The following is a 24,790-nucleotide window of genomic DNA, read 5'->3' on the forward strand; positions in this document are numbered from 1 at the left end:
CAGTTTGGTCCAATGGCTCTCAGCACCGCCACTCTACAAATTGTTCCAGCGCCCCTGTCTGTAGGTCCTGATTAGTACAGTTATCTCACAGTGATAACCTCACTCCCTGGAATATGTCACATAAACAGTGGCATTTGGAAGGAAAAATTCAGACATGCTCAAACATTCCAAACCATTTGGCTGCAGTCCAATAATCCCACTGGTCCTCAATAGCCAATGAGGATACTTTCTCTGTTATTTAAATTGTTAAATTGCTTTCTCCAGATATTTGAAATGTGTCACATTCTGTAGCCTGGCAAGCTCAGTCATGAGTGCTTCCCAAATGTAGAGATGGCCAAGGAGTGATGGCTCGTCTCATTTTTATTAGTTTTATTGAAAAGGGAGCTGGTACAGTGGTGATGGTCAGTTGGTGATGGTCAGTCAACATTTGCCAACAGTTATCATGCTGTGGTGTCAGAGCCACTGCAATAATTGGTATTCTAAGGATGGGGGAATATATGATATCTTAGAGACCGCTGGGTAAGTAAGCATTAGTGAATGATAGCTTTTTAAATGGTGACAACAATAGACTTGATCTTCATTTACCGTAGGGTCTTTTTACGCTGCCAAAATGGTGTAAAGGGGCCAATGCATAAATGATAATAAGAAACTTTATGCTCATTCAAATTGGTGCAACCCCATAGTATGGAGAATGGCCATGCTGACTGAGTGGGTGACATTTCCTTGTTGAATGTGTCTTTTCCAGGCAATGGTTGTAGGGTTGGTATCCATATCATGGCATGTATAAATATTAAACAAATATGGAAATTTCACCTTTGCTACCTTTGGGCTTGTAGTGGGGCCAGTCCTTATTAGTTTAGCGACCACATGTATGATGGAATTCTAATGCTGCTTTATGCCTGAGACACAATGAACCAAATTCAGCCCTGAACTAAACAGATGTATAAACAGATGGTGTCCAAATCCCACTCCTAACACAAAACACAAATGGATATTGTCCAAACTTCTCCTTTCCTCCCTTTTTCAGGATCTGCCTTTATTCTTAATTCAAGTAACAAACCCTAAAGCAGGAAACAAACATAAACCTTAGCTTCCAAACTCCATTTGGAGCTGCTTATCCTGAGGTCTTCTTGAACCGTCTTTTGACTCTCTCTTGCCTCAGAGAGACACTTAGCCTTTTACGTTCTTGAGTGGAGCTCATGAGACATAGAGAGGGGTACAGCTATTCTGCTATTATACCCCAATTAAAGTTCCTTCAGCCTGTATCAAGATCAGCTTCCACTGAAAACCCTGGGAGTAGCTCTCACTTATGCCAGGGTAGAATTTAGCCCACACATTTCTAGCAATATATCTTTTATCTGGAGCTTAGTGAAATGCGGCTTTTTTGCGGAGTGGAATTTGGGGAGTGGCAAATTACAGCTGGCTGACATTTTTTCTTTAGGACATTTGTTTCCATGAAAAATGGTTTTCTGACCAAAATGAACTTGTTCAATTTTGTCAACATTTTCTGATTTTTTTAAATGAAAAAAATGGAATTTGAAAATGTTTCAGTAAAAATGTTCAGTTTTCTGTAAAAATGTATTTGTTTGTTTGGTCAATGTTTTTAACCAAAAATAGTTGTCAAAAATTAAAGAATTTTAGGTTTGGGTTTTGGTTTTTTTTTTTATCAGAAACAAAAATTTTCTAGAGAAATTTTGGATAAAATACCCAATTTTTGCTTTTCCAAAATTTCCTGCTGAAATCAAATTTACGTTTTTTTTTACCAGCTTGCCATAGAATACACCATTAAGATCCACCACTGCTGCAGGCTTCAGGCACTTGGTTTGAACAAAAGAAAATGATAGCAAAAGTAGTAAGGTGGAGAAGTGGGCTGGGGGCCAGGGCCTGTGGGTACATTAGTAGAGAGGCTATTTTTACACATTTTACCAAAAATGTTACCTCATGTTTGGTTCAATTTGGGGATGGGAGAAAGCTCCAACTGGGTCTTAAACTGATTTGAATGATTTGGGCTGATATATCCATTTATAGAAACCATCAGGTGTGTCTAGGGCAAAGAAATTGAAAATGGAGGGTATGTAAGCTGAGAAGCCAGTTATTGCTGTAAGATGCAACTTGGACTGTGATTTACTCAAAGTGCCTGAAGCCCTGCACAAGATGTACTGAGTATCCGGAAAATTTAAGAACAAGGAGATCTAACAGACTGTTAAATAGGCTCCCAGGGACTAGATGACCTAACAGGACTTTTCCATCTCTCCTTTCCATTGTTCTGTGATACTGATCTGGAATGGACCTACATGATCTGCACAGTTTCCTACTACCCCAGAATGTTACTAAATTCCCATTTGTCCAAAATTCTTGACAATGCTTTGAAACTTGTCTTGTTTTCTCTAATTCCATCCAGGAAACATTCATATTAGTACCAGCAGATACTGCCCACACACACGTCCAAAAAATTAGAGGGTACTGCAAAAATGAGTGTTTCTAGTGGTCAGATTAGCTGCGGATGGAAGTAATTCAAGATGCATTAAAATCTAACAGACTGTGATTGTCTAGGGGCATTATCTTGCAATATAGCACTTCACTTTAGTTCTTCAGAGATATTTCTTGGAATCTTTTCAATCGCTCTTCTGTTTAAAATATGTGCGAACTTTCAGACATTTCTATCCCATGTCAAAAGAGAATGAGCTAAAAGTTCGTCAATAGCCTATGGCAATGTCTTGATGGAGAAAGCTGAAGTCATTTCTTAAAGCCATTACTTATTAACTATCATTATTGTGTAAATGTTCAGAGAGTGCAAGAGAGCAAAGATCTGCTCTTAATTATTATGAACCTGGGTTTCTAATTGGCCAACAGTTAAATCTACCAAGTTGCCCCATTCCTTTAAACATACAGAAGCCTGGCTTCCTCCAGTCTTGTCAAAGTTCTAGTAAGTATTACTGTGCCCTCTTAACTCACCACCAGCTTTCCTAGTTAGTTGGTCAGTTACATTTTCTATTTAAAAATAAGTTCTTTCTCCCCCTCCTGCAATCTGGTTATAATTACTGGTTACTGCCACCCGCAGACTGATAAACTTATAACAGCTGCACTGCAGGAAATCACCTCCAATTCAACCCTGATGTTGTATGGATGTCTTTAGTTAACGTAAATAGGCTTTTAACATTCATTTTTGTTTTTGTGCAAAACACCTATCATTAATTTTGACTTGAGAGATCAAACAGTTAACAATGTGTTGATCCTCACTTACTTTCAAGTGATGTATTGTATCATTTCTGAGAGTTATGAGGGGTTGATACTTTCTTTTACTAATGCATCAAAGTTGATAAGTGAGCGGGGTAAACCGCGTCCTGGGAAAGGAAGCTATTAACAGCTATAGTCTGAAGGTTCTGAGGGCCACATTGCATCATAGCTCTTGGGTTTATTGAACGTGAACTTTTTTTTTTTTAACCAAAGGAAATGAGTTTCTATAATCCTCTGCTTTGAGCTACATCCTCAGTGGGGTAATGAAAAATGACCTACGCCATTAGATAGCACACTGCTTTACACAACATCGATCTTCACAAGACTGAATGCAATTTAATTTGCGCTTTTTCTTTTCCTTAATGGAGAACTGCAGGCATCCACAATGAATTTATTTATCACAAATCTACAAGGCACTAGGACAGAATGGGGAAAAGCTCCAGTTTAACTCAGCACAGTAAGAAAGCAATCCCAGAGAAAATGACCAACATTGAAATCAGAGAGAGCAGAACATTTTTATAAGGAAGATCTTGAAATGGTGGTTTCATACATACATTGCAAACAAGGCAAATGGGTTCCAAGAACAAGGCATCTGCTTCCTTAAAAACTTTTTTTTTGGGGGGTGGGGGTGGGGGATTTGTATGTGAATTGGGCATGTTGAGTGATTTATGGAACCATTAAACATACACTAAATCAATCTCAATCTCTATTAGGGGGGCAAAAAAGCAATGTACTTTAAAAAAGGCCCCAAAGCTAAATTTCTGAACCCAAGGTCTGACATTGCAAGGCAAATGCCCTTGGTACTTTGGGGGATGTAATGTGAACTCAGTCAATTTGGATATGATAGTTTTTAACGTTTCATGAATCTAGCAAAATGTGTATCCAATTAACTACCACGAACGGACCTTATTTATAAAATAATACTTATGCGGTCAGGCTGCACTTTTCCCAATCATGTCTGCACTCAGTTCAGGTTGCAGATTGCGTGTGTGTGTCTGAGATTAAATAAAGACAAACATCAGTTTTACGCTAGCCTGTATTGGCACATTAGAGTGTTTAGGCGGTAGGATTGTGAAAATTAAATACTTTCTATTTTGCTTGGTGGACCTATCATATTCTGACACGGGAGCTTGTCCTTTAATTAAGGTTCCTCGCTAAGTTCAGACACAAGTGATGCAAAGTATGCACTGGTAAGTCATAATTTCTTAATGCTGCTTTGGATCTGAAGAACATTGTAAAAAATTGTCTGATGTATTTAAAGGAAATATGCACAATTTATACGTGGTAACAACCATCCCAACTGCTTTCTCTTTCTTTTGCTAGTTCATTTTTAAGCCCTGTACTGGGAGGTCCTTCTTGAGTGCAGCCAGAAAGAAGTTTTATGAGCTGCAGGCCTGCATGCTTGATGCCTTGCCTATGCAAAACGAGGATGAAATTCACAAGGAAAGAGGCCAACTGCATTTTATTAACCTAGCTGTTTTCTTCTTGTCATGGTAAGCATTGGAAACGCCGTAGCAAGAAAATTGTAAAACTATAGTTTGCTACAGTACATTCTCCCAGCTATGTGTGTGTGACTGACATTGATAACTTCCATTAACACCAACGGACAGGTGTGGGGACAGCCTGAGAGCTGGTGGAGAAATAAGAACATTTCTGCAGAATGTTTTGCAAACTCAAGAGCATTTTCCATCCTACCACATTTGGTAACTGCCTTTTTCGTTTTCCAAATATTCTGCAGAATAATAAAAAAACCCGAATATTTCAATTTCAAAAATCAAATAAAAATCAGAATCATTGTTCTGATTTCAAAACAAATCAGAAATCTGCCAATTTCATAATTGAAAAAAAATCAATTTTCAAAACAGAAGTGGAAATGCTACCGCAACCATTTAAAAAATCCTGTCCCCACTGATGTCACCCTCTAGTGGCAGTGATGGGAAAGGAAGGAGAGAGGGGAAATAGATTATATTAGAAAGCACAGATAGAATAGATAGGCTAGCTGAAATGAGCCAAGGGTCAGATGGCATTAGCCCAGTGAATACCTAACACATGGGAGGAGTTTTGCCTTCATGAATATTCATTAAACCCCACCAATTGGAGGAGGGGACACCCCAGAGTTCTAAGCCCCCTGACTCATGCAATAGAATGTTCATATTCAAAGAGACATGGAAAGAAACAGACATTAAATGCAGACGGAGTGTGTGACTCTTCTCTGGCTTCCTGAGTAAAGCCACTTTCTCACCAAAAGGAAACCATGGGAACACCCTGCAGGAGAGCCTTGCACAGAAAATGGCCAATTCACCTCCCATCCAGTCATGTGTGGTAGGTGTTTGGGATGGAGAGGCTTTGTATGGAATAGTGGCAAGTTCATGACACTTTGGGACAGAAAGCACAGTTTTGATTCCCTCCAATGCATGGTTGGGGTCCAAGCAGAGGAACAGGATTTTGGGGACAAGTGAGGGTAAAGGAGAAGGAAGAAGTCCGGGGTTGAATGCATTTGAATTCTGCATTCTCCTTCCCCACTCAGGAAAATTTGGCCTCTGAGGGGCAGGGCTGGGATTCTTCATTCAGGGCAGAACATGTAGGAGTGAGTCCTGAAGTCCAGGAAAATGGGAATCCCAAGAGGGGCACAGTGGGGAATGGTGTTCCACTGGGGGACTGGCATGTGTAGAGGGATAAAGGCCAGCCATGAAGGAGCTCTCAGCTACTCCAGTCCCAGCATCTCCTAGCAAGAGGTGCTGTAGGGAATGGTGCAGAAGAGCCAGCCATGGAAGAGCTAGTTGTGCCAGTCTCTCTCAGTAAGGAGGTACTGTAGGGAAAAGTACAGCAGTGTTGGCTCTGATGTGCTTCATTTCCAGCCATGCCCAGTAACAAGTGGTACAAGGGCACTCACTACCTGTGGAGGAGCTTGTACTTGCTACAGTCCCAGTTTCTTCTAGTAGGAAGCACTCTAAGGGACTATGAATGAATGATTCCTCCACAGGGATGGCTCATTGGGAACACTCTGGCTGAAGAACCTGGAACTGAGTTCCTATGGTTCTTTTATGAAAGTACAATGGCTGTGCAATACCTATGAGCCAGAGCAGAAACTCCACTTCCCCTCAAGGTGGGATGTGTACTATCAGGCACGAGGACAATGGAAGAAATTTGAGGAGGTATGACAGCATGAGGCTCCGGGGAATCCTCAGACTGGTTTTGTTTTGTGGGGTTTTTTTTTTTTTTTTTTAAAGGAGGGTGTTACATGCAGGGGAGGATTGAATGCATGTAACTCCCAGTTTGAGAGACTTGGCAGGAACTTAGGGAGGTTGCAGAGAAAGGAGTTTCAGCAGTTAAGGCAAGAGGAGAGAGCCTGGAGGAGGATTGGAGCAGGGGTAGATCCAAGACAGTGAAAGTGGGGACAGTGGATTTGCTGATAAGGAAGATACAGGAGCAGAATTAAGGTTGATGGCAAGGTTACGGGCTGTGGATACAATTGGGAGCTCCAAGCAGGAGCAGAAGGGATGGGTGTAGTTGTGCATCTCCCACTAAACAATGCCCGTGAACAAGCTTAGGGTTCTCACTGGGGCGCAGTGTGTGCTGGGGAAGGAGGAACAGTACTGGGCTCAGAACTGAATTAGTACAAAAACTGAATTCTCTCTCACACTGAGAAAAAGGGGTTTTCCTCTCAGGCCAGGTTGTTGTCCCACTGGACAACAGCACATGCATGGCTACATGTGAGGGGTGCAGTTGGCTTTCCTCTATAAAAAATCCTCACTGGGTGTCTCTCTCTGGTCTCAGCCAATCTCCCACCAAATCCAGACTGCCTTTGAGACAGGTGAGAGAGCTGCCTGTACCAATACCAGGAAAAACGCTTCACAGTGCATCCCAGATATCTGAAGCAATGGGATGAAGAGACAGGGAAGAAGTACCCTCTCCAGTGTCGGCCTGCCTTCCACTCATCTGTTTTCATGGCCCCGCCTCTTATGTAAATGACTCAATGGTGACAGTTTGACCAACAGAATCTAATCAGCATCTGGAGAGAATCACTGTGCTCCCTCATTCTCTCCTTAGGATGCTGCTGAGGGACACAGACAGAAATCTCTGCCCTCACATGGCAGGATCCTGTTGAGGGGCACTGCAGCCCATACCCTGCTGACTGGATCCAGGTGGTGGGACCCACCTATGCAGGACGTGAAGTGGTACCATCAGAAGCTGCATACCATGGTATCCAGGCCCTCTTTCACGTCACGATGCTGGAGGATGACGTGCTGCTGATGACGACTTACAGGATCCACAATGAGTATCTGTGGGGAAAAATACAGCAGGTCAGCAAACGAGCAGGCCTTCTAGCAGTGGGGCAGGAGGCCAGCCTGGGAGCCTGAGGAGAAGTGGGTAAAAGTTATGGGCTGAAATTTTTGCAAGTTTATGTCAAAATGGTTTGTGTCAAATGGTTCGTGTCAAACTCTTTACCCCTGAAAAAATCAATGTTTCCATCTTTCAATTTGAAACACCTACCTGTTCATTGCAATATTTCCTATAATTTTATTTTCAAAAATTTACATTTTTTCCAAAACGTTCCTAAACAAAACATTTAGTTTAACCCAAAATGATTTTTTTACTTTTTGATATTCCAAAAATTGCATTTTCAGTCTGACCCAAAATAATTTTTTTCTGACATTCTGAAATTGCCAACGACCCAAAAAAATCTGTGAGGGGAAGTCTTGGTGTCAATACACTGAAGTGGAATCCTGGCCTCAGGCAATAGAATGAGTCTCCAACTCTGCTCAGAGCCTGATCTTGCAGCTAAATTCTGACTGATTTCAGGAGTAGGATCTGTGGGCTTGGGCCGATAGAGTCTGAATCCAAGCACGGGGGTAGGATTCTGGACATAATGACACAGGGGTGTGAAACATGCTGTGCTCAGTTATTGGGAACTTGACTCCTGGTTTTTATGGCCCTCTGGTGTAGCTGGGAGTGTGAATTCCATTACTACTATCCTGGCCTGTAGATCGCGCTGCACTGAGAGACTTGGTGTATGAATCCTATAGCTAGTGCCCTAGTGGCAGACCCATTCTCATGCGTCAGCGTCATGCTTGGGTGATAAGAGGAAGCTTTGTTGAGACACATGTTGGGGAACAAGTGCTATCAGAGACCATAGCCTGGGCATCCCTCCAGCATGGGCTCTGTGGGCCTCAGAAGGCTGTCCTTGTCCAGCCAGAGTTCTGGCAGGAGCACTATGGAGAAGCCATGTTTTTTAGGAAATGTGTTGTGATAAGTGTTCTTACTGTAATGAAAAGGGCTAGAAAATTTCCCGTTAAAATAGAAGCTGAGATTAATAAAGAGTTCTCTGTCCGCCCCACACAAGATACATAGAGTATTACTCACTGTGTGTTGGTGGGTGATTCCTTGTGCATAGTGATGTTTGGATCCTTATGTGTAGAACAGAGCTATTAGTGCACATTGGTGGGTGAGGTCCTTGTTTCCTCTCTAAGGGCTGGAGTTCTCAGTCCAAACTCCTTGGAAATTAAAGCTGGCTCCTGCACAAACTGAAGTGAATAGCAGAATTTTAATCCAATTTGGTGGGAGCTAGTTGGGACCCTAGGATGTTGCTTTCAGTGCATTAAGTAAGGGGAAGATGGAAAGGGGCAGTTATGGGTCTAGGCCTCAACTTCCCTGTAGCACCTCCGCAAAACCCATCTAAAGGAGTACAGATAGTCTGAAAATGGATTTCCTGTTGTCAAGGTTCCTTCCCCACTCTGAACTCTAGGGTACAGATATGGGGACCTGCATGAAAACCCCCTAAGCTTATTTTTACCAGCTTAGGTTAAAACTTCCCCAAAGTACAAACTATTTTACCTTTTGCCCTTGGACTTTATTGCTGCCACCACCAAGCATCTAACAAATATATAACAGGGAAAGAGCCCGCTTGGAAACGTCTTTCCCCCCAAAATCCTCCCAAACCCTACACCCCCTTTCCTGGGGAAGGCTTGATAAAAATCCTCACCATGAACACAGACCCAAACCCTTAGATCTTAAGAACAATGAAAAAGCAATCAGGTTCTTAAAAGAAGAATTTTAATTGAAGAAAAAGTAAAAGAATCACTTCTGTAAAATCAGGATAGTAAATACCTTACAGGGTAATCAGATTCAAAACACAGAGAATCCCTCTAGGCAAAACCTTAAGTTACAAAAAAGACACAAAAACAGGAATATACATTCCATTCAGCACAGCTTTTTATCAGCCATTTAAACAAAACAGAATTTAACGCATATCTAACTAGGTTACTTACTAAGTTCTAAGACTCTATTCCTTTTCTGTTCCTGGCAAAAGCATCACACAGCCTTTGTTTCTCCCCCCCTCCAGCTTTGAAAGTATCTTGTCTCCTCATTGATCATTTTGGTCAGGTGCCAGCTAGCTTCTTAACCCTTTACAGGTGAAAGGGTTTTTCCTCTGGCCAGGAGGGATTTTAAAGGTGTTTACCCTTCCCTTTATATTTATGACACCTGTGCTACAAAAAGTCTTGAGATTTTTTGGGGAAAAAAAAAATCTCAAATTCAAAATTGTTTGCAAAATGAAATAAAAAAACATTAATTTGTTTTGAATCAAAATGTTTTGTTTTTGATCATTTAAAATTTATTTTTTAATCCAATAAACTTCAAAACCAAAAGTCATTTTGAAACAAAACATTGAAACTTGTCATTCGGAAACTGGCAAAATGGGACCTCTGTCCATTTTCCAAACATTTTTTTCCCCAAATTTCTTTTTCTAAACAAAATTTCATCTGACTCCAGATGGTTTTGTGAGAAAATGCCAGTGCTATTGAATTGGCGCTTTCCAGCGGCATAGTGTTTGGATGCAAATTTCCCAACCAGCTCTACAAAGGAATTTAGAGCTGTGGCTGTTTCTCCTTTGCCCCCACGTCAGACAGAAAATCATGTCCCGAGGACTCCCAGAGGAGGAGAAACAGCAGCTGTAGCAGTGTCTCTTTCATGCCTCCTCAGCTGAAGTCTGCTGGATGAACTTTGACCCACACCTCTTGGATCAGCAGGGCTCTGAGTTTTGCCAGGGGAGCTATTTCTCAGTGGATGCCACTGATTCTCACACCTTCACAGCTAGAAGCAAGGGTGGACCGCGCTACATGTTCCTGGCTAATGTCTTGGTGGGTGAGTCAGCGTGTGGGAAGGAACACTACCATCAGGTAGGCCCCAGAACAGGCTCCTGGCAGGCCACGCTACGACTCATGCCACAACGGGAAACCCTGTTCGCAACCCAAAAGCCATCTGAGCATCTACGTGACCTTCCACAGTATCAGTGCTATCCATATTTCCTGATCTACTACAGAATGCTCTCAGATCCCGTGAGATGGCTGACGGCACTGGAGGAGTGACCATGTCATACATAAGAGGAACCCCGTCCAGTTCTTAGCAGCTTTGCTGATCAGAGGTCCTGCCCCCAGGGAGGGTCTGCTTTCTGTCTTTCCACTCTTCACACCACTGTAAATACTCCTGACATCCCACGCATATGCACCAAGTGTGAGAGTCCCCTGTTCTGTTGCATGCAAAAACCATCCCAGCTCATTCTCAGAGAGTCCCATCCTCCACCTTCCTTCACCTCCCTTCTTACTGTTGTTGCTTCCATTGGCATCATGGGTGGACACCTGTAGAATCCCTCAAGGGTGGGCCCCCAAACCCAGGTAGATGCTGTTCCTTTAGATAGTCAGAAGGGGGCACTGTTCAGTAAGAAGTGTCATCCATCCCTCTTTCCTGATCTCTCATGGGTTTTAAGGAACGTGGTGAAATTTCCATTTGTGGCCCCAGATACTACTCTTATAAAATATTATTCTTCCCTCCTCATCTCTACATCCTTTCTCACTCTGCATAAGATATGTTTATGCATAGGTCTTTGACATGGGATGTTATTAGAGCTCCTGTTTGTTACATTGATTACTGAGTCAAATTTTATAGATCCATTTACTGTTGTTCTTTGTTGTTACCTCTTTTGCTATGCTCACTTTGGTTCAAGTTCATTTGCAATCATTGTTATTGTTCTGATCCTTGCTCATCTGGACAATTTTCTGGCCTTTAATATAATTATGAAATGGGCTGAAAGAATGAGTGTCTTTATTATCCAGGACCAGTTAATTTGATCCTCCATTAAATCTACTCAAATCCTTGCACACAAATAATTTCCATTAAAAACAACAGCTCACGTGATTCACTATCCTGGTGCAAGGGACATATTTCCAATCTCCAATCCGTGCTATCCTCCTGATTCATCTTCCTGTCTAAAACAGACTCTCACCTGCATCTTGCTTTCCCTTGTCACAATGCCACTAGAGACCATGCCCAATCCCAGATCTGCATTGCATATGGGCCAATTTACCTCTAATCTCCAAACTGCCCCTGCCTGGCCTATGTCAGAAACCAGCCCTGTGTCTCAACCTCTGCCTCTCCTGCCTCCTCTCTGTCATAACAAACCCTAAACCCTATCATGAGATTTCAGTTCATCAACGTTCTATGCATGAGGACATTATACAATTTACCCTTTTAAAAATAGAGGCTCCTTCTCTAAAGTTCCCACCTGGGCAGGATTCTCACTTGGGGGATTTGCGTTCCCCAGTGTGTGAGAGACAGAACTACACAGACTCTAAGGTTTTTGATCCCTAATGACACTGGTGGTAGCTGGCTGGGAAAGAAAGACAGACACTTCGTGCACTTGCTTTATTTCTGTATATTCTAGTAGCCTGTAAACCTAACAGGAAAAGTTGAGGAGAAACAAACACCTTTTGGGTCACAGTAAGGGGAGCTCCTTGGATTTGGCTGTGTCATTAAAATCTTTAGGGAGTCCCACTCAGATAGCTCTGTAAAAACAAATACAATATTTACTCTGACCTGAGCCTTCATGAAAACTGTCCATAAAAGGCCATTTTGTAGAGGGAAAAAACTTGATTTCAGTTGGGAGAGAGAGAAAGAGAGAGTATTATACCTTCCATGGGCAGAGGAACTAGAAGAGTGTGTAAACTCTGAACCTATCCTATTTGGCAGTGGCTAACTGCTATTATGTATATTGAAGCAGATCGTGTAGCTAGCTACCTATGGTTTTTCAAACTGCTGCTTTCCGCAACCCAACAAGCTTCAGAAATGAAAATGGACCTGGCCAACTTTCCTTCAGTGTGGCACTGAACTGAACTGGAACTCTGAGCAATTGGACCTTCTTCCATCCTGATTCTATCCATCACCTCCTAATCTTCTAGTCTAGGATCTAACTCAACTCTCTATGGATCTGATTCTGCCACCTTTGCTCACATTCATTAGCATTTTACTTTAGATGTCATCTCACTGAAATCAATCAGTGGGACTGTCTGTGTAGTAAAGGACTACCCTGTGTAAGGATTGCAGATTCTGGCCCTGTATTTCTGTGCAACACCAGAGAATGAAGGGATGCATGTAATGGACTCCTTAGGGTTACATTGTGCAGCCCTTTCTCACACTCAGTGGAAATGCTTGTGTGAGATAATGCCCATCAGCCTGAGCGAAGGCTGCACACTTTGCTCCATAGCAAGTCCCCTCAGTTGAACGAGCATTAAAGATAACAGAAGAGGAGATGCTTATTTGAAGACTGTTTTTTGTTAAGGAGGGGCTGAATCTGAAACTCTGGGTTCATTCACCCAAGCTTTGGTGAGATTCTGAGTCAGATCTGATCTACATTTCTTGCTTTTGCTCATCTCTGATTTTGGTCACTTCCCCGCATTGCTCCACCTCAAAGTAGCCCAGTCTAGAGTATCCAAAATTTGCCATTGACAATCCCATATGTTTTCACTCCAGCATACATTTTTCTTGTTTTCTCTTTTGTAGCTGAGAAATAACACCCTTCCACTCCCCACCAACAAAATAAGAAATCCACCTGGGAGGTAGAATGCTCTTTCTAATTTTATTGACAGTGCTGGTGATATATAGGGTAATTTTATCTTAACAACCTGTAACAAAGGATAAGACAGTAGTTGACTTACATTCCAGACAGTAGGAGATGTTTACTCATTCTCCCAGCAGACTCTCTCATCATTCATCTCGACTTTATTAGGATGCCAGGAAACAGTAAACCTATAATTTAAGAAATGTATCACACAGGGAAGCTTTTTTTGTTTGGTAAATAAAAGGTAGCTGGAGATCTGAGATAAATTCTCTCTCTCTCTCTTTATTTTCCAGATAACTTCTTTTTCCCCCCTCCATGGTGAATTAAAAACTCCAAGGTGTGAAATAACAGGCGGATGCAGATGGACACCTCCACTGAGGCCAGAAGGTGCTCTGCTAATATGTGAATTTGGCAAACCACATTACTCTTTCTTTAGTGTGTTTCAGTTCATACTGATCTGGCACCTGGTTAAACTTGCTGTAAATCCATCACAGTTCATTTCTGGCTACTGTCATGCTGCTCTGTAGGTTACACTGAACATAACGAGGTGCCATGTCACAAACATGTTTGCTTTCCTTGCCGTGGTAAAAGAATGTCCATTGTGACTGCAGAGACCTCTGGTTTTACTCTTTTTAACAATCGCTAATGAAGGACACCTGATCCAGTTTTTCCCTACCTCTCTTTTTCCCCCTGAGATGAGTGAAGTAAAAAGAAAAAAAAAGTGATTTATCAATATTTTTGTTGGTGGTTTGGTCTAAATACAGGTCTTTACCCAACCAAAGCCCAAGTTAGGAAACTGGCAGGACCCAGAATCAAACAACCAATATAAAATGGAGCACATTGCAGCCATCCTCATCTTAAAACAAAGCTGCCACTCATTAAAAGTACAGTTCCTAGCCTCCAGTACTTCGTCTGGAGCAAAGCAAAGAGCACTGGAGCACTTTATGCTGGCAGGGGTAGTTTGTGTGGGCTGCACCTCCTTATTAAAGAGGAGGGTGGCCATGGGCCATGGTTTAAAAATCAACAGGCAGCATTAGACTCAGGCAGCCTGCCTCTCATTTAAGGCAAGGGATCAGCCTTTTGTAGAGTTTTATTTCCAATATGGTGCAATTATTTCCACTATTCCTGCAAATCACTTAGATTTTGATTGTTAACCTATCCCCTCTGCACAAGGGATCATTTTGTGGCTGGCCTCATGCAAGGAGGGTAGAAAGCTCCCTGCATTCTTCCAAACCTCTTGAGCACCCAGTCAGGAAAAGCTCCTAAAGCAGCAATGATATAAGGCATTTTCCCACATTGCATGAATACTGCCTTCACTTTTTACCTACAACCTAAATAGAGACACAGCACTTTTGTTTAGCGCACAGCTAAGCAAACTGGTCGTGGGCATTGGGCCACATTGAAAACTGAATTTTGATTTGAGCTTGTTCATTTTCTGTGAACATTCCAGTGCTTGAGCTTTGCTGCTACAAGTACTGGTGAAAAGTTGAATTTTGATCTTGAATTCTCAAATATTCCCTGGCAGCAAATGTCGAATTGTTCATTTCAGTGTTTCTCAGCCTTGTTCGGTTGGCGATCTCTTATTCAAAGTCAAAAATGTTCATAAGTCCCTGCCTTACCTTTATGATCAAAGTCAAAAGTGTCTCTGATAACAATGATACCCGTACACAATGTGTGTGTGTGTTTCGAGACGTTAACAGAGAATACCCTGGAAGGGTTAGACGGCCTGGGGAGTGAGATTTTCTTCGCTTTACCTTATAACATTTTCAGCGCCACACGAGCCCTCTAGGGGGGGTCACAGCCTGACAGCTGAGACACACTGGACTATTTGGTTTGTAAAACCAAGAATCATTTGCTGATGAAAATCACAATTCCATTTCAAATAATGGGTACGTCTGAAAATTTCACAATCTGTTTGTGACCGTTTCTCCCTCTCCCCTTCCATCCTTTGTTCCCAGACGCATTTTCCCTTGGTTGGAAATGGTTGATCTTGGAACTGCAGCAAGCTCTACCTCCTCTGGGTGCTGCCTGCCGAAGCCTGTTCAGAGCGGCATGTCATTTCAAACAGTGTAGCGTTGTCTGATATTGTTTCCTCTCCTACGCCTGAAGCATCTTGATCAACAAATAGCTCTTTCTTCTGCCCCTCCCACAGGGCAGTATAATTACTAACATGACATTAATATACAGCAGGATGGAACAGAATTTTGGTGACTGACAGTGGAGAAGGCCCAATATTGTTTCTCTTGTTTACACACAAGCAGAGACCTTGGTAACTGGATTTTGAGACAGAATTGTAACTGCAGTTATAGTGATTGTATATGCTAACTAGGGAGTTCTGCACACAAGTGTGTCTATTTAGATAATCACACATGGAACTACTGGATTTGTACATTCAGTTGTATTGCCATTGTTTTTGAGTAGTTTGCATCTAGATTCAACTACTGATCTGAGTGTAAATACTTATTAACTAAAGCTCTCAACAATCCCGAAAGGTAGGTGTTATACTGCACAATTTCACTGATGTGGATGCTGAGGGACAAGCTGGTAGACTAAGTAGGCCAACTCTCCACTGAAGTCAACAGAACTATGGCCACTTAGACCAGTGGCCAATTAGATCCAGCGAATTGGAAGATCACCTTTTCAAAAGGTTGGCCTCCCTAATTTGCACTCACAAATCTGAGTACTTACAACTCCACCTGCCTGAATGTGCATGCAAATCTGGTGGGCAAAAGGACAAACACTCAGATACATATGCAGATCATTTATTTATTGTAGATGCAGAAGTGCAGATCCAGATTGTGCCACACTAAAGAGTAGATTGCAGTGGAGATGTTTAAGTACCTAACATCCACTGAGATTTTATACTATTTTTGTCTTTCAAAATCTCCTTCCCCATTTACAGCACCAACAGTACAAATGCAGTGCCATGTATGAATCCCACCAAATAGGTAATGTTACTATGGTTTAGTTTTTTAACATAATGTCTGAATTGTACAGAAGAAATTGTTATTCAACTGCCTGTCACTATTTTGTCCCTACAAGTTCTACATTTCTGTGAACTTCAGGTATCTTCAGACTAACAACATGACCTGGTGGGTTAGTACATGACCGCTGGTGTAAGCAGAACTGGGTTCCACTCCTGTCTCTGTCACAGATTTGTAGTGTGACCTTGGACAATTCAGTTAACTCCTCTGTCCCCAAGTCTGAATGCCTATAAAAAGAATTTAATAATAAATACCTTTCTTGCAGGGATGCTGCGATGCTTTCTTGCAGTTTGAGGTCCTCAGATGAAAAGTAGCTATAAGAAAGAAAAGCAGCATTAATAACTGTCACTGATATAGCACTTGAATCACACCAGAGAGATAAGTATTATTATCCTCATTTTACCAATGGGAGAGTGAGGCATAGAGCAGTGAAGTGATTTGCCCAAGGCTGAGGAAATAGTGAGTGTAAGAATGGGGATTTAAATTCAGTTAAGCCCATGTTGAGACCATCATCTCTTTCTGCAAAATTTCCAGCTTAATTTTCACTCTCCTGAAGTTCAGAATAATTTGGATAGAAACTTCAGAGGTGGATGTGAGCTCCTGGCTGCCTATCTGAATTGAAGCTCCAAACCTGGGGAGGTTGAACCACTCCTAAACTCCCCAATGCCCAAATGGAGTCTAAGAGAAAGAACCTACTTCAATAGACAAAAGGGAATTCTAGGGTTTGTTTATTTGTCCTTCCTCAGGGTTCATATCCTTCTTTCCCTTTGTCTTTAGATGTGTCATGTAGTCCAGAATAACAAACTATGCACAGCTGAAGTGCAAGGCTTTAAGAGAACAAAAGCAAATTGAAAGTGGCAAGCATATTTAGAGCTTCTGCTTCCCTAGCAAGCTTCACTTAAGCCTTTATACTCCTGTCTACATGAATGCCTGGCTTTGATTTGAGGGCAAACTGCTCCATAAACCCACAAATATCTGAATTTAACCTTCACCTTTCCTCTTTAACCTTCACTCCTGCCTTTCCCTTCATGCGTGGTGACATTCTCACAGCCCTATAATAAAATATGTGCTACTGAGAGTGAACTGGAATTTGAATGTGGACCCCAGAGGAGCGATTTGTGATGTTGCCATAACATTGGGTCCTCTTGTATATAATGCATGAGCTAAACAATGCTTTCCGAAATCGGATCCCCACATCATATATAACCCCCAGATCTGTGCACACCCAGTTATTGGGTAGCTTTGGATCCAAGCTGAGTCTGAGTGTCACAGCTGGGACCAGCTCTGTAATGATCTGAACCACATGCCTAAATTCCAACAATCGAGTTTGGATCCAGAACTGAACGTTCCATCTTGGACTGTTTATATGACTAAGACTCCCTCATGCTTTCAGTTTCTAACCTCAGGCATCTCCTTCCCTGACAACTATCACTTGTCCTTTAACATAAACACTGTCCCTAGTATGGTTCTGGAAGGATTTCCCTGACCAACTATGACAAGGATTTCTTTCCTCTAAGAATCATGCAATAAAGTCATGCTATAGACTCTGTGGGTTTTTCTAGAGCCTCATTTGGCCATCACGGTTCTCAGAAAAAGTCCCATACACAGAACTCTTTTTTGGGGGGAGGGGAACAGGGAATGATAACTGGACTCCAAGAAACACACTTTTCAACATTAAGGGTCAGATTCTCAATCCCAGCTCCACCCCGCCTTGGCTACAATGGAGCTATGTTGATTTATACTAGCCAAGGAAACGGCCCATCAATTCTAACTCTCTGCTATGATTCTACAAGGCCCGAGTCCTATCCAGTCCCTGCCATTCCACGACTGACCTTTTTCTCTAGGAGGGATACAGTCTGTTTGAACTGACCTTCTGCCATAGACTGCCAGTGGGTCAACCAATAAATGACTTCCCGTGCCATCACTGTGGGGATTCCTCTCCCCATCAAACATCCATGTTGTCCCCTCAAGCTAATGTACAGCAGGCACAGCCTGAAAGGAACCAGCCATTGGCTTTGGATCTTCATCAAAGGAACATTTCTGCTTGAAGTTTCGCTTCCATCTCCCCACCCTGAAAACTTCAGCCAGGAGTGTGGCTTTCTCTGGTATGCATCTGACAGCTGCCACGGCAGCTGCATGGGCTGCCCAGGCTTACCATACTCTAACATTTGGCCAAGTGGTTTTGACGCTTCATGCCGTAAGGCAGCGCTCCCAAAGAGCGTGGTTTGTCATCCTCCAAGCAGTCATTAAAACTAAGGTTAAACTTGAGGTCATATTGAGCCACAAACCTTTGAAGACCTCCTTTGCATGTTAGAGACAAGCAAATCAAAGGGCCAATGATATGAAATGTATAGTAGGACAAATTCATGCTTGCTGTAACTCCACCTATTCCAGTGGAGTTAAAGCAGAGATGAATTTGGTCTGCTGTCTGATTATTAAATATGGGCAAAATCCTTTCACCTAATTTTGGACCTAGCTGAACACAGAAGCTCAAAAATTTGGCTCAAGCTTTGGGGGAAAATGGAGAGGAAAAAAAAATCTAATGACAAACTAGATACAGACCCTGTCACTTGTACTAGCCTACTATGCAGGGACTCTTTGATCCTAGTATTGGCCCTTTGGCTAAAACAACATTTTTTTAAACTGCATCATCCTTAGCAAAAAAGAAGCTTTAAATTACAGGAGAAGAGAGAGTTGTGAGCTCAGAGTAGTGAGACCTGCAAACCCAGGGGAGATTTCCCAAGGTTCCACAAAGCTTCAAACTTCACAAGGTTTGCCCAACCCCTTCTTATGACAAGCTTCTATTTTCTATGGTACCTTGCAGGATAATTTCATATGGAGTATTTGATCTGGTTAGAGCTTATGGTAACCACTAATTAGAGATGGGGCAAAACCAGAACTGAGGCCCTCCTCCTAGCCCCCAACTTTAGAGATAGTTGCATTGTAATTAAGATGTTTATATTTCTGTCTCAATTAAAAATTATTGGTCTTGATAGTGTTTGCTTATATAGTAGAAAAGATAGGTTTCAGAGTCGCAGCCGTGTTTGTCTGTATCCACAAAAAGAAAAGGAGTACTTGTGGCACCTTAGAGACTAACAAATTTATTTGAGCATAAGCTTTTCGTGATGCATCCGATGAAGTGAGCTGTAGCTAGAGTAGAGAAGACTAATTCCCTCCAGTGCAGGGTGAAATTCTATGGTATGTGCGATGTGGGTCAGGTTAGATGATCTAGTAGTTCCTCCAAGCCTCCTATGAATCCAAACTCTGTGGCTTAGACCTGCCTCCATAATATGTGCTGGGAATGCTGCATTTTGGGTCCAACTCTAGGTGTTGTGCACATCAGTGCTGTTAATTATTTTAGATATGGTTAACTCCCTTTACCTTTCTTTTACCAAAGCTAAATTTACACACCACTCCTTCTATTGCACGTCCATTACCAATATAATTAGTTTAAATGACCACTAACAAGGTGCTGCTCTCAACCATAACCACTAACTCTGCCTGCTCATTTCTGAAGCTTTCCTTCTTTCCATAGGTCTACCTTGTTACTGAGCATACATTGACATCATACATATCCCTCCTTTCTAGCAACAGCCATCAGTCAGTCTTGTCTTCTTTCTACACTCAGCAATCTCTGGCCTCATGGTGATAGCTACCCCATTCATTTCTTTTCCCTTTAGACTGAAAATTTTTAAATCCATCTTTCAAGATTTTACTTTTGCCTCCACACCACCTGCAGACCTGGCATACAGATTTTCCTTTTAGCTATTGCCTCAACCACCTCTCCTGACCTACCTGTAAGTAAACCTACATTCCAGGTTACAATTCCCAAGTCTTTACCAATTTGTTGCTGTTGCCCAAAAGGAATGCAGTAGTATGTTCTAAATGGCTCAAGTGCAAAAAATCCACCCTACTCAAAGAATTTGGGAGCTAAGTAGGGTACTGGAGCTGTCCCACTTTGCTGCCCCTATAGCAGTTTTCATTTGGCTTTTACCGTTTCCTATGTCAGTTCCCATCGAAAGCTTCCACGGTTGATCCACCTGAATTTGAGAGCCACTTCCTGCTCTCAGGAAGCTGCCCTGTTAACCATTGGCACTTTTTGGGGTCGACCACTCATACTGGCAAACACTCCGCCCCCAGATTTGTATTTGCTTCTGTCAGTCAGTGTTACCACCCTCTACCATGTGGGCATTACGGTTGGGATTTTCCCTTTATGGGAGCTGAGGCAATAGTGGCATTACTCAAACTCCTCCAATACTTTTAGGAGCATCATCCTGTTAAGTCAGCCTCTTAAAGTCCTTGAGAGGGTTTTGGAGGCTAGGTTGAGGTGCAAGCTGGAGGAAAATATAGCAGAGGAGCAACATGGCTGCAGAAAGGAAAGGAGTATCATAGGGGCAATGCTTGCGATGAGACAAAAGTTTTAATGAGGATGATAAATGGAGGGTGTAACTGCTATGTAATATTTACCGATTTTGAGAAAGCAAATGACGTAATTCTATGGGAGTTTGTGTTTGGCGTATTGAGATGGATGGAAGGGGGGACTGTAGGAAATGGAGATGATAAAGGAGTTGTGTTGACAGTCAAGAGCTAAGGTGGCAACAACACATGGCATTTTGAGGTGACCATGAGATTGAGACAATGTGGTGTGCTGAGTCCACTTCTTTTCATCCTAGTTATGGGTTAGTTTGTAGAAGAACCAAGCCTGTGGAGACACAGAAAAAACTAATGGATGCTGATGGTCTGGCCCTTTTGGCTGACAGCAAAGAGGAATTGCCGGTATCCAAGTGGGCATCTGTGTCTGAAGATCATGGTTGAAGGTAAACACAAAAAACCCTGAAGTTATGCAAGTAGATCAGGTGATAGAAGAGCTATTGATTAAAATACCAGGAAAGAAGCTGAATCAGAAGAAATGTGTGTGTATTTGGGAAATATGCCTAGTGCTATCAGAGAGAGATCTGGAGAACTAGAAAGAACTACTCAATGTGCATGGGTGGCAGTGAAAAAGGTGACCACAGTACCATGGGATTGGCAATTAAGTAACATACTGAAAGGAAAAGGGTATATTTTGTATGTTTGTCTCTGCCTGCTCTATGGTTTGGAAACAATGGGCCATATGGATAGGAAGGAAAAGTAGATACAGGTAAGTAGAAAATAATATACTGAGGAGAATGGCAGGCAAGTGAGGGTGGACAGATTGTGCATGGAAGAAATAACGGGGAAGTCGAACTTGGGACTTTCAGTGATAGGCTGGAGAGCACACATTTGAAGTGGGCTGGACCTATGATAAGAATGGGAGAAGAACAAACAGCAGAGAAAGCATGGGAGGAAGAAGACAACAAGAAAGGACATGGAAGACCCAGGATACAATGGAAAGACTCCGTTAAGAGAAGTCTGAAGAGAAAAGCATTGAAACACCAAGAGCTACAAACCCATGCCATGACCTGGAAGTCATGGCAAAGAATTAGGGGCACCTCCAACTCAACGTAAACAGGAAAAGAAGTTGAGAAGTGAAGTGAATGGTTAACTCCTATGTACACCAGATGAAGCCCATTCCAGTTACCCAAAGTCATTCCCAGTTTATGTCTATTTGGAGGCCAACGTAAAATGAGTTGGTCAATTTCAGTTTGGTTCTCTGCATCCACATCACAAAAGCTAAACTATAAGTTGTCCCCCAGTAGGGAATCTCAGCAGAAAGGAATTCAGTCTCCGTGGCCTCTCTCACCACTACAGATAAGGACTGAGGCATATTGTCAAGACTCTATACAGGGCAGCTTGCTCCACTGCAGTCCAGTTTTGTGGATAGACTGCCTTCTCCAGAGCAGTCACTCTGTTACCTTTCACCAGCACCACGCTTCCTGAAGAATCTCATGCATTTCTTTGAATATCATCAGCTTGCACACAACTGCAGACAGCTTACCCTGATAAATAGTGCTGTCCAGCCACTGAGTGTCTTAACACTTCCACCACAAACCCTAATTATAAGGGGATTACTGCTGCGCTGGAAAAGTGGCTGTTTTTCTAAATTAAACAGTATTATTATCTATCTTCTCTGATGGATGTGTGTGCAGAGTGCTGAGTGTGGGCATTTTCTCCCGTGGAAGCCACATTTACTTTTTCTCTTATCTACCCACAAAGCTAATAGTCCATTAGGACAAGGGCCAGGACCAGATCATCAGGCTGCACCTGTCATTGATATTCTACGTTATGATTACAAAGTGAAGTCTTTATTATTCACAGAGCTCACGATAACCAGCATTGCATTGGGTACATTGCAGAGCTTTGAAACAACCGGGGAAAATGGAGTTTCACTATAAACTTGACTCAGGAGGATGGGTGCTTATGCGCACAGTTAAGTCCCGCTGAGGTCAATACTTAATGTCAAGCATATGCTCAAGTGCTTTTCAGAATCAGAGTTACATGTCATGGACCTGGTTTTCTAATTGACCTGTGATTTGTGTGCCTGGATATAAATTGCAGGTGCATGTCATAGCACTTGGGCGGCTAAGTACCCAACTTTGCCCACAAAGTAGACACTAAGACATCATAAAAGGCACCCATAATAATTTACAGGTGAAGAGATGCAGGAGTAAAATCACAGGCCATTTCTGAAAACCAGGCTACCCCACCGTGTGCAGTTTTCCATATTTATAGTATTGGATCCAGTTTTACAAACCTTCTATAGCAGTTACTCACATGAGGCCTTGTGTACACTGGCAAGTTTCTGTGCAGTGAAGCAGCTTTCTGCATTGTAACTCCCGAGGTGTACACACTGCCAAGCCACTTAGTGCGCAGAAACCATGCAGTTGCAGAGCTGTAAAAAAAAAAATCCCGATAAGAGGCGTAGAGCTTTCTGTGCAAGGGCACCAGGCAATCCCCGGCTTGGAGCAATGCCGAGCTGCTGGACCTCATCAGCATTTGGGGAGAGGAGGCTGTCCAGTCCCAGCTGCGCTCCAGCCATAGGAATTATGATACCTATGTTTCTTGCCCCATTAAGGGTAACTTTCCTGCACCACTTTGCTGTCACGGGGGGGGGGGGGGGGGGGGGAGATCATTGCTGCACACAGGTGAGCCGCATAAGGGCCAGGGCATAAGCCGCAGTCTTGGAGAAGACCCTCCCTTGATTTTCTGCTCACTCTCAGCAGCGAGATATCTTCCATAATGAACACAACCTGTGGAAAATGTCAGGACAGTAATGATTATAAGCTCTCCCCACCCCCTAAAGTACTGGCTCTCCCCAAGAGCCATGTGCCCAGTGTATAGTATGATCCTGGAACACTGATTTCCCCTGCCCCTGAGGTTACTCACCATTTTGGGGGTCTTGTGGCTCATGTGTGCTTGCCTGGGGTCAAACAGTTACTGACAGGTATGTGAATTCTGGCTGTGTTTTAAATCACTGAATCAGTGGTCTGTGCGTTGCAAACAATACTGCTTCTGTAAAATGTTGCGTTTTGGCTTCACAGAGATGACCTTGGGATCCCCGCCTCCCGCATTGTTAACGCCGGCTGAACAGCAGCACAGAATTAGAAAGGACAAGATTGGATATGATCCCTGGAAAATATTTAACCATCCTGGGACCCCACCTCCTCCTGGGACCCTCCCTTCCCCCATCCCCCACAGGGCTGATGTGTTTTTTGTTTGTCTCTCTCCTCCGGTTGTTGTTTTTTAATAAAAGAATTGTTTTGGTTTGAAAGCCATCGTTATTCCATTCATTGAAAGCAAACAGAGCCCTGCAAAGAAACAGGCAATTTTCTTAAACCTTCATAGTGCATCGTCTGCCCCAACCACCAGCACCTCCTGGCATTACAAGCCCTGCACTCCCCAGCACAGCAACACATGTTAGTGGATTTCAGCTGCAAACTGCTGCCTCAAGGCATCCCTGATCCTTATGGCCCCATGCTGCAACCCTCTAATACCCCCGGTCTCTGACTGTTCAAATTCAGCCTCCAGGTGCTGAGCCTCAGTGGTCCAGCCCTGAGTGAAGCTTTCACCCTTCCCTTCACAAATACTATGGAGTATACAGCACATGGCTATAATCATAGGAATATTGTTATCGGCCACGTCCAGCCTCCCAGATAGTGCCCATAAAGTGCCAGCAGGCCTTTAAAATGGCCAAAAGCACACTCAGTCATTCTGCACTTGCTCAGCCTGTTGTTGAACTGCTTCTTGCTGCTGTCAAGGTGCCCCGTGTATGGCTTCATAAGCCACGGCATTAAGGGGTAGGCAGGGTCTCCCAGGATCACAATGGGCATTTCGACCTCCCCTACAGTGATCTTCTGGTCCGGGAAGAAAGTCCCTGCTTGCAGCTTCCTGAACAGGCCAGTGTTCTGAAAGATGCATGCGTCATGCACCTTTCTGGACCAGCCTGCGTTAATGTCCATGAAATGCCTACGGTGATCCACAAGCACCTGGAGAATCATAGAGAAATACCCCTTGCAATTAATGTACTCTGTGGCTCGGTGCTCTAGTGCCAGAATTGGAATATATGTGCCCTCTATCACCCCACTGCAGTTAGGGAAGCCCATTTGTGCAAAGCCATCCATAATGTCACGCACATTGCCCAGAGTCACGGTCTTTCAGAGCAGGATATGATTAATGGCCCTATGCACCTCCGTGAACATGAGTCCAATGATCGACTTTTCCACTCCAAACTGGTTAGTGACCGATCGGTAGTAGTCTG

At 42.9% G+C, this 24,790-nt stretch overlaps 1 long non-coding RNA gene across 1 annotated transcript; it reads right to left on the bottom strand.

Annotated features, from left to right (window-relative positions):
* Positions 1–8,614: 8,614 nt before the first annotated feature.
* Positions 8,615–23,508, bottom strand: LOC141997063 (uncharacterized). Its single transcript, XR_012641684.1, has 5 exons — positions 23,419–23,508; positions 22,787–22,924; positions 16,368–16,427; positions 13,227–13,317; positions 8,615–8,762 (listed from the first exon to the last, which is right to left on the bottom strand). It is a non-coding gene; the product is annotated as an uncharacterized LOC141997063 (long non-coding RNA).
* Between the last annotated feature and the right edge of the window lie 1,282 nt (positions 23,509–24,790).

Source organism: Natator depressus, chromosome 13, assembly GCF_965152275.1.
Source record: "Natator depressus isolate rNatDep1 chromosome 13, rNatDep2.hap1, whole genome shotgun sequence".
NCBI classification, from domain to species: Eukaryota; Metazoa; Chordata; order Testudines; family Cheloniidae; genus Natator; species Natator depressus.